The following is an 8,201-nucleotide window of genomic DNA, read 5'->3' as shown; positions in this document are numbered from 1 at the left end:
GACCTCAAACACACTAGTTTTGCCCTACCAACACTCGGATGCAATCCTTGTGATCTTTAACACTTGAATCAAAGTGTTTTCATGTTCTAGGGTGTCCCAACTTAATTTATTAGTTATAATTTGGCTAATTAGTTATATATATATATATGTGTGTGTGTGTGTGTGTGTGTTCATTATATGATAACTAGGCTCGTGCGCGTGTACAAGTCTTCAATTGTCACCTAGCACCGTAACTGACACTTCAACCCAATCCACTCACCACAAGTGAGTTCATACCCCTTTAACTAACCTTTGAAATACTTTTAAATGTTTTAAATGCTTTAATAAGGGGGGAATGCAAGTTGAATACTTATAGTTATTACATCAATCACATGTGATTAATAACTACAAAACCATTGATTTTATTACTATTCAAACCGTTTTACTCCAAATTGCTTTACAAACTCTTTACTTATCAAATGATTTTACTTAATCCTTGTTTTACTTATTATAAATTGCATGCCCATATATGTATAGTTATATAAGCAATGTTTAAAAGGCATAGGAAGACCGTCCGCCCTATGTCCTTTTCCTCGATGTGGATGTGGTCTGGTGGATTATCGGGTAGTTGTCCGAAGGTCGTTTCAATATTGATTATATTTCATGTGTACATATATGGTCATAAAAGTTCTTCCATGCTTACACATACTAGTTACATCATTAGTGAATTACCATCGGGGTAACACAGGATCATACTTATACTATTGCTAGTTCAATAAGTCAGTTCATTCATGAGTCAATACTTATTACTATGAGAACATATACAAATATACCAGAAGGAAAACATATACAACTATACTAGAAGGAAAACATATACAACTATACTAGAAGGAAAACATATACAACTATACTAGAAGGAAAACGTATACAACTATACTAGAAAGAGAACATATACAACGATACCAGAACGAGTATCAATACATTACATATACATACATACATTGACAGAATTGTGATCCACTGTATCGGAGCATGCCTTAAATGTCATGGCCCGAGTTGTAGCCAGAGTCTCTTGGAGGGAGAGCGTGAGTTTGCGTATAGATCTATACTAGATTGACTATCCTACACCTTGCTGATAGCTACAGCCGGACCTGCAGGTCTGCGGGTGCCAAACGTCATTTCACTTTACGACCTACATTTGTCGTTGTTATTCCAGTCGATAGTATGGTACAATTAATCACATGATACCTTAACATAAATCCGGTTTAAGGTAGTTAGTACAGCAATAGTTCCTATAATACAACACTACAGTACTACAGTAATTTACTGTCACACCCCACTAAAGCGGAAACACGAGGCGTGGCAGTATAAAGGGTTTCATAGCAAAAGTTAAAAGATAACACCAACCATAGTATTAAAAATCATTACAAATTTACAATGGGTTTGAACAAATTTTAAAAGAAATTACAATGTAAATTGAAATACAACACATGCGAATGCTCCTAAAAGTGAAGTGTCCCTAAGTGCCACTTACTCGATGATTCCTGAAAACGCATGTAAAACGAGCGTCAACTATAAAAATAGTTGGTGAGTACTCACAAGTTTAACAAAATAATATTGGTTCATGAATTGAAATCAAAGTTTTGATAAAAGTTTCCAATAATAAAAGTATATTGTTAAAAGGAGTAAATAAGTTTGTAAAAACAAAGTTCTTTGTCATCATGAGAGATAAAGTATGTTGTCCGAATAAGATGCAACATTCATATTCTCATAGAAGATAAAGTTCGTTACTCAAACGAGTAAACAAGTTTCATTGCTAAAATGAGCAATCAATTTCATTGCTACAAGGAGCAAACAATTTCATTGCTAAAACATGTATATAAGTTTTCAGTAATAAAAGTTCGTTGTTGTAATGAGAAACAAAGTTCATTGGTATAATGAGAAACAAAGTTGATTGCTATTATTGATAACAAGTTTATTGCTATAACGAGAAACGAGTTTGTATGTGTATGAGCAAACAATGAGTCTCAACCAAACCTATGACTGAAGCCCTATCAAGATCTATGCTTATCGTTTCATAGATGAATATGGTATCATGCACTCCAGCAATAGGGCGAGTGAGGAGTTGTCAATTCTTAATAGCGCTATCCATAATGACCATTGGCTCAAAGAGTTAATGGTTAGAGATAAGGGAAGGGCCTTAGTACGATAAGTTCTCATGTTCCGTGTTGCATAGACATACATAGAGAGACATAGCAATACAATAGCAATCACGTTTGATACAAATCAATTTAAATACAACATGCAAATAATAGTTTTTCTGGACATGCTTTTCCACCCCAAAACATTAAAAACTGAAAATAGGGGAGTGCGTGAATACTCACAATACATTGAGATGATGCAAATGGTGCATTGATCTACGCTCCACTGGTACCACTATCGTTTTCCTACAACGATGTTACACACTAATGAGTCTCTAATCGAAATCTAATACTAGTATACTTACTACTACAATAGAATTATGCCAATAATGTGTTAAAATTTAATATTGATAAGTTACAAACATTTTTTTTGTGGAAATTAAGTTTCAATGAATCAATTGTTATATAACAATTTGAGTGGAAAATTTCCATTATTGAAATGTTAATATTTAACATTTTAGAGGTGTTCCAATGATTAAATATTCAAACTAAATCAATTTAGTTCTAAAATTTCCCAAACTTTGCATTTCAGTTTTAATTGAAGTCAAAGACCTTAATTTAAATTTTCTTGAATTTTTGATTTGTTTAACTATTTTTCACCATTTTAGTTTCTTGAATAACCATAAAATAATGGATAAATATTAAAGAGTTTGTAAAAATTAAAAAACTTCAGATTTTGGTTCCAACAGTATTAAAAGACTTCCAGATAAGTTTTCATGGATTATAGATATGTATAACCATTTTACTTGTATTTAATTCTCAAAATTGATACAAATTCATGAAAAATAGAAATCAGTTAAGAAAATACCCCAAAATTTTTATAATAATGTCATTACACATACTAAAGCTGTGAAAAATATAAAAATGGGTTTCTAAACTGTTTAACCCAGTTTTATGATTTTTATGCATTTATTCTAATAAAAATGGGGATAAATAGAAAACAGTTTCCAAAATTATCCAAAATTTTTATCATGCTTTTGTTAGACATTCTTTACCTGGAAAAAAAATATAAAAATGGATTTCTAAACTGTTTATCCGAATTTTATGATTTTTGTGCATTTATTGTAATAAAAATTTAAATAATGAGAAACCAGTTTCCAAAATTACCCAAAATTTTTGTAACATTGTTATTACATATATAGAAGCTGTGAAAAATATAAAAGATATTTTCAATTAGTTTTGCTATTTTTCCTTGTTTAATCCTCTTAAATAATCATTAATTGAATAATAATTATTAAACAGTTAAAGTAAATTACCAAAAAATTTGTACACTTCATTTACAGAGTAAATAATCTGGGAAAAATACCAAATGTGGTTTTTATATACTGAAATCCGATTTTGTGTATTTAAGTGTATTTAATCTTAGAAAATAGGAGAAAAATAGTATACAGAAGATAAAAATCATTAAAATTTTTATGTAGCCTCCCAATGTACTACAAGGTGTTGTGGTAAATTTTCATAATTTTTCGATGACTAAAACTATTTTTCCTGTTTTTAGTCCATTATAAATACAAAAATCGGAGAAAAATAGGAATACATTATGAAAAATTCTGAAAATATTTTTCTAAGTCTTCCACAGAGATTATAAGCTGCGAAAATTGTTAGGTTCCCCTTTCACCTTCTCTAAAGTGGTTTTATGATTTATTGAATCCAAACAAAAAGAAATTTCAAAAACATGTTAAACAGTAACAACATGCATGTTGTTTTTGGGTGAAATCCTACCACCATCATCATCAAGACCGTGAGTTTGTGTGTGTGTGTGTTTATGTGTTCATGATCTTTCATTAGAATGGTGTAGAAGAACAAAGAAATGCAAGAAAATCCATGAAAACTTGAAGGAAAATGAAAGGAAATCGTGTTCTACCTTAATGAACACCATTAGATGATGAAGATTTTGAGTATCTTGAGTGTTCTTGGACATGTTGGCTGTAAAATTTCGTGGTTCATAGAGGGAGGAAGAGAGAAAATGTGTGTGAGAGAGAAATGAGAGAAAATGAGGGAAGATGGAGTGTGAGAGAGAAGAAGAATCATTTTGTGTTGGGAAGAGGAGAGGCATCTTGGGAGGAGGGAGTCCGACTTTGGAGTGGAGAGAGGGTCTCCCTCTCTTAAATTTTATAAAATTATAACTTTATTTTATAAAAATATCAAGTTTTAATAAAATATGCACCTTATTTTAATTTTCATTCACAAAACCTTGATTTTTTTTTTTTTTTTTTTTTTTTGCATAGAAAATAAGGTTAAATACTAATGACTTAAATTTTATTTTTCTAAAATGCATTCTCATAATTATTATTATTATAAGATCATATTATGAGGTTCATAACTATTTTTATAAAATTCTTGATGTTAAACTTTATAAAATTTAGGTTTTAGGGCTTTTAGGGTTTTGGAGTTTAATAAACTTTGAACATCAAAATAAATAGAATATTTGAGACTTTAAATTATCTTATGGTATTATAACTCTTTTATAGTTATAAATAATGTTTGTAATTTATTTTTATCGGTTTATTGGCATTCTATGTAGTGATTCCGAGATTCAAGCGAAATTGAGGAATCGAGTATAATAGTCCTAGTCTACAACTTTGACTTAAGTTTCTATGAGGCTCCGACCTAATTTCTACTACTAGGTCAAGTGCATAATGTGTGTATATGATTCATGAAAAGGGGTTCAAGTCAAAGAGTGACCCGAATATGGATAGCCTCTACAGTTAAGTAGTAGTAGAATTCACATACCAATGTGAAATCCAAGCATATTATCCATTGTTTCTAATTGTTTCCAAGTTTCTAATAGGTTATATCTTAAGATCTAGTTACTAAGTCTAGTATGTGTTGTGCCTATATGTGCAACTAAGTCTAGTCAAATCTAGAACCGACTCGAATTTTCACGGTTGTCACATTTACCCCTTTATATATACATTTAGTGATCATTTCACTTAAACACTAATGTACAAACTATATTTTGTTAATGATAGTTACACTTGGGAAGTTACACTCTTTTACAACAAACGAACATACAAAACAGTTAAGCCTTGGTAAAAGGCTACATTAATAGAAAATATAGGTTTTTCTGAGAGATTCAAACTTTGACAAACACTTACAAACATTTACATACATTTTACAAACTTGCACTTAAGACATGTTCAAACGTTTTGATAACAAACACCGACACTAAATACTTATGAACTCATCAACTTAATGCTGATAAACTCTTTCAAAATAACTTGTATTCTCAGGTCATCAGTAGACAGGTACCGCGGCCAGCTTTTGAGATGATGGAGCGCATCCAAGACTAATCTTATTATTTTGATTCACATTATTTTTGGTGTCTATAACTATAAAGAACACACTTGTATTAAAATTATATATTTAATGCAATGGATGATGTTGTTTGCTTTTTTACTTTTACTGTGTTGTGATACTTTACATGACGTCATCCGCCCAGAACGTTTCCGCCGTTCTCGGTTTTGGGGTGTGACCGATTGGTATCAGAGCATTGTTTATAGTGAAGTGAGTATATCAACCCATAAAAGATATACTAAACTATAAACCCATTTAGGATTAAAGCACTCTGACCAAGAATCTATACTTTAAATATTAAAATATTTAATTAAGTATACTAGTCTGCATTCATACTAAAGTCAGTGTCACAATGACAAGAACAAAAGTGTTACGATTGTTGAATATCACAAGTGAGCCCGGGGATGTATGGTCAGTCCTGGGAATGGCATAGCCTGATCAACTATGCTGGTTCGAGGAGTGATTAGCATATGCCCTAGAATGGTTGTGATATGTTAACGAGTCTAAAAAAAACTTACCGACAATACCACAAGGAGATCAGTAGAACCTAAACTTAAAATACTATAGGTGTATTTGGTGCTATTACTAGCTATATATATACTATATTCTTATACCTCTCTTCTCGCGTAGATTAAATGGCTGGATTCCATCATGGCGACCTGTACTTTCCAAATGAAGGCAATGCTGGGTGGATCGAAGAAGAGCCCAAAGATGAGCATCCAATCCCTTTGGATGATCACCTCGCAGAAGGCTTTTCTGACGGATCCGACTCTGAGCCTGAAGTCAACAACCTACCGCCAGTAGGTCAAGTCCCAAATAACAACCCCCAACTAGCTTTTCTAGGTCCTACACCTTTATGGGCAACCAACTTGAATCGCTGGAGCGATGAACAGAGTCAATCATTACCTTACTTTGGGGACCGAAGCTTTTACAACCTCAGCGAAGGTGGCTCTGCGGATCGAGCTCTACCCGTCATTATCCGCAGGATAGCTCGTAATGGTGAACAAGGTCGAGCAGCTATCGACCGAGTCATGGAGGTTGATGCCAACTTTGGTGTCAACACAGTCCGCATCCACCGTCTGGAAGAAGAAATGGAAAGGACCAGGATAACCAATGAGGCGCTTCAGCAACAGCTGGCTGCCTCTCGAGCTGAAGTCTTGGAACTTCGAGCCCGTCAGAGGGCTCATGAGCGACAACTTCAAGAGGTGGTTCATCAAGTAACAGACCTCAGGGTTCGCCCTAGGAATTCCCATCGCCGTTAGAAGATGTCTAGTACATCTTCATCTTTTGGTTAAGGGTTAGCCTATGGTATCTGTGCTCTAAGTAGCACTTGCCTGTAAAATATTCCTAACTTTCAGCACTCTAACTAGAAACATAGAAACTGTCAAGCTTTTACGTATGGTATGATGTAAGACCTACTGTTAGGTCGATTTTCCCTGAAACTTATTACATTGATAATACCAGTATTTTAGTCAGTTATCTAATCTGTGGGAAATATCTGTACATTGTGTTTTTCTTCTAATCTTCTATGTTGCGATCTCAAGCACTCATTCAACTGTTGGGCTATGGGTAGTTAGTCCATGTGTCACTCTCATCTCTCATACGATTGATTCTTACCATTTTGTCTATCTTTATAAACTTATAGCTGAAAGATGCCTCCTCGCAAATCTCCCAGGAATAACCCTGCACCTCCACCACCACCAACTCCTCCGCCTCAAGTCATCGATACTACAGCCCTGAATGCTGCTGTGGCTGCAGCAGTGGCAACTGCCATGGCACAGTATCACTCTACTGATGCCAGCAGAGGTGGAACCCCTGTTAACTCAATTCCTGTTGAAACCCCTGTGCGCTCGAGAGAATGCTCTTACAAGGATTTCACCAACTGTAAGTCGATGTCCTTCCATGGCACCGGCGGAGTCATTGCCCTCTCGCAATGGTTCGAGAAGACTGAATCAGTGTTCGAAATCTGTTCGTGCCCTGCTGCGAGCAAAGTCAAATATGCCGCATGCACCTTTGAAGGAAAGGCCCTGATGTGGTGGAACAGCCACGTTAAAGCACTAACGCTCGTAGTGGCGAATGACATGGGATGGGAAACCATGAAGGACCTCATGATTGAGGAATACTGCCCGAGGGGTGAAATCCAGAAGGAGCTTTGGAGCCTAACCATGAAGGGCACTAACGTAGTCTCTTATACCGCCAAATTCAGTGAACTGGTGGCCCTCTGCCCTAATATGGTTCTCACTGAAGGGAAAAAGATCGAAAGGTACATATGGGGGCTAGTGCCTCCGTATCAGGGGAATGTCTTATCATCAAACCCTGCTACCTTCGACAGTACCAAGCGACTGGCACAGTGACTTATTGACCATGGAGTCAAAGCCCCTGCAACAACAACAACCCTAGCCATCCCGGAACCCTCCAAACTCGCTGATACTAAGCAGAAGTTCTGGGAAGAGAAGAAGAGGCAGCGAGCTGCCAAAAAGCAGCAAGTTGTGACTGTGCATGCCGCAATAACCCCTGCTGCTGCTACTGCTCCAATGAGGCAGTATTCTGGAAGTTTGCCTAAGTGCAACAAATGCAACTTCCACCACAACGGCCCCTGCCGTGAAATGCAGTGCTCTAACTGCAACAGGAAAGGACACACCATTCGTTTCTGTAAATCCCCGGCGAGGCCGATCACCCAAGTCCCCGGCTCTGGCGCGAGCCCGACCTGCTATGGATGTGGCG

The 8,201-nt window shown here is 35.6% G+C and overlaps 1 long non-coding RNA gene across 1 annotated transcript; it reads right to left on the bottom strand.

Moving 5' to 3' along the window:
• Positions 1 to 1,307: 1,307 nt before the first annotated feature.
• LOC145072637 (uncharacterized) lies at positions 1,308 to 4,211 on the bottom strand. Its single transcript, XR_013691083.1, has 3 exons — positions 4,045 to 4,211; positions 2,364 to 2,426; positions 1,308 to 1,523 (listed from the first exon to the last, which is right to left on the bottom strand). It is a non-coding gene; the product is annotated as an uncharacterized LOC145072637 (long non-coding RNA).
• Between the last annotated feature and the right edge of the window lie 3,990 nt (positions 4,212 to 8,201).

Source organism: Lactuca serriola, chromosome 1, assembly GCF_051521515.1.
Source record: "Lactuca serriola cultivar US96UC23 chromosome 1, Lser_US96UC23_V15, whole genome shotgun sequence".
NCBI classification, from domain to species: Eukaryota; Viridiplantae; Streptophyta; class Magnoliopsida; order Asterales; family Asteraceae; genus Lactuca; species Lactuca serriola.
The sequence above is the reverse complement of the archived record's forward strand: the minus strand, read 5'-3'. Positions and strand labels throughout refer to the sequence as shown.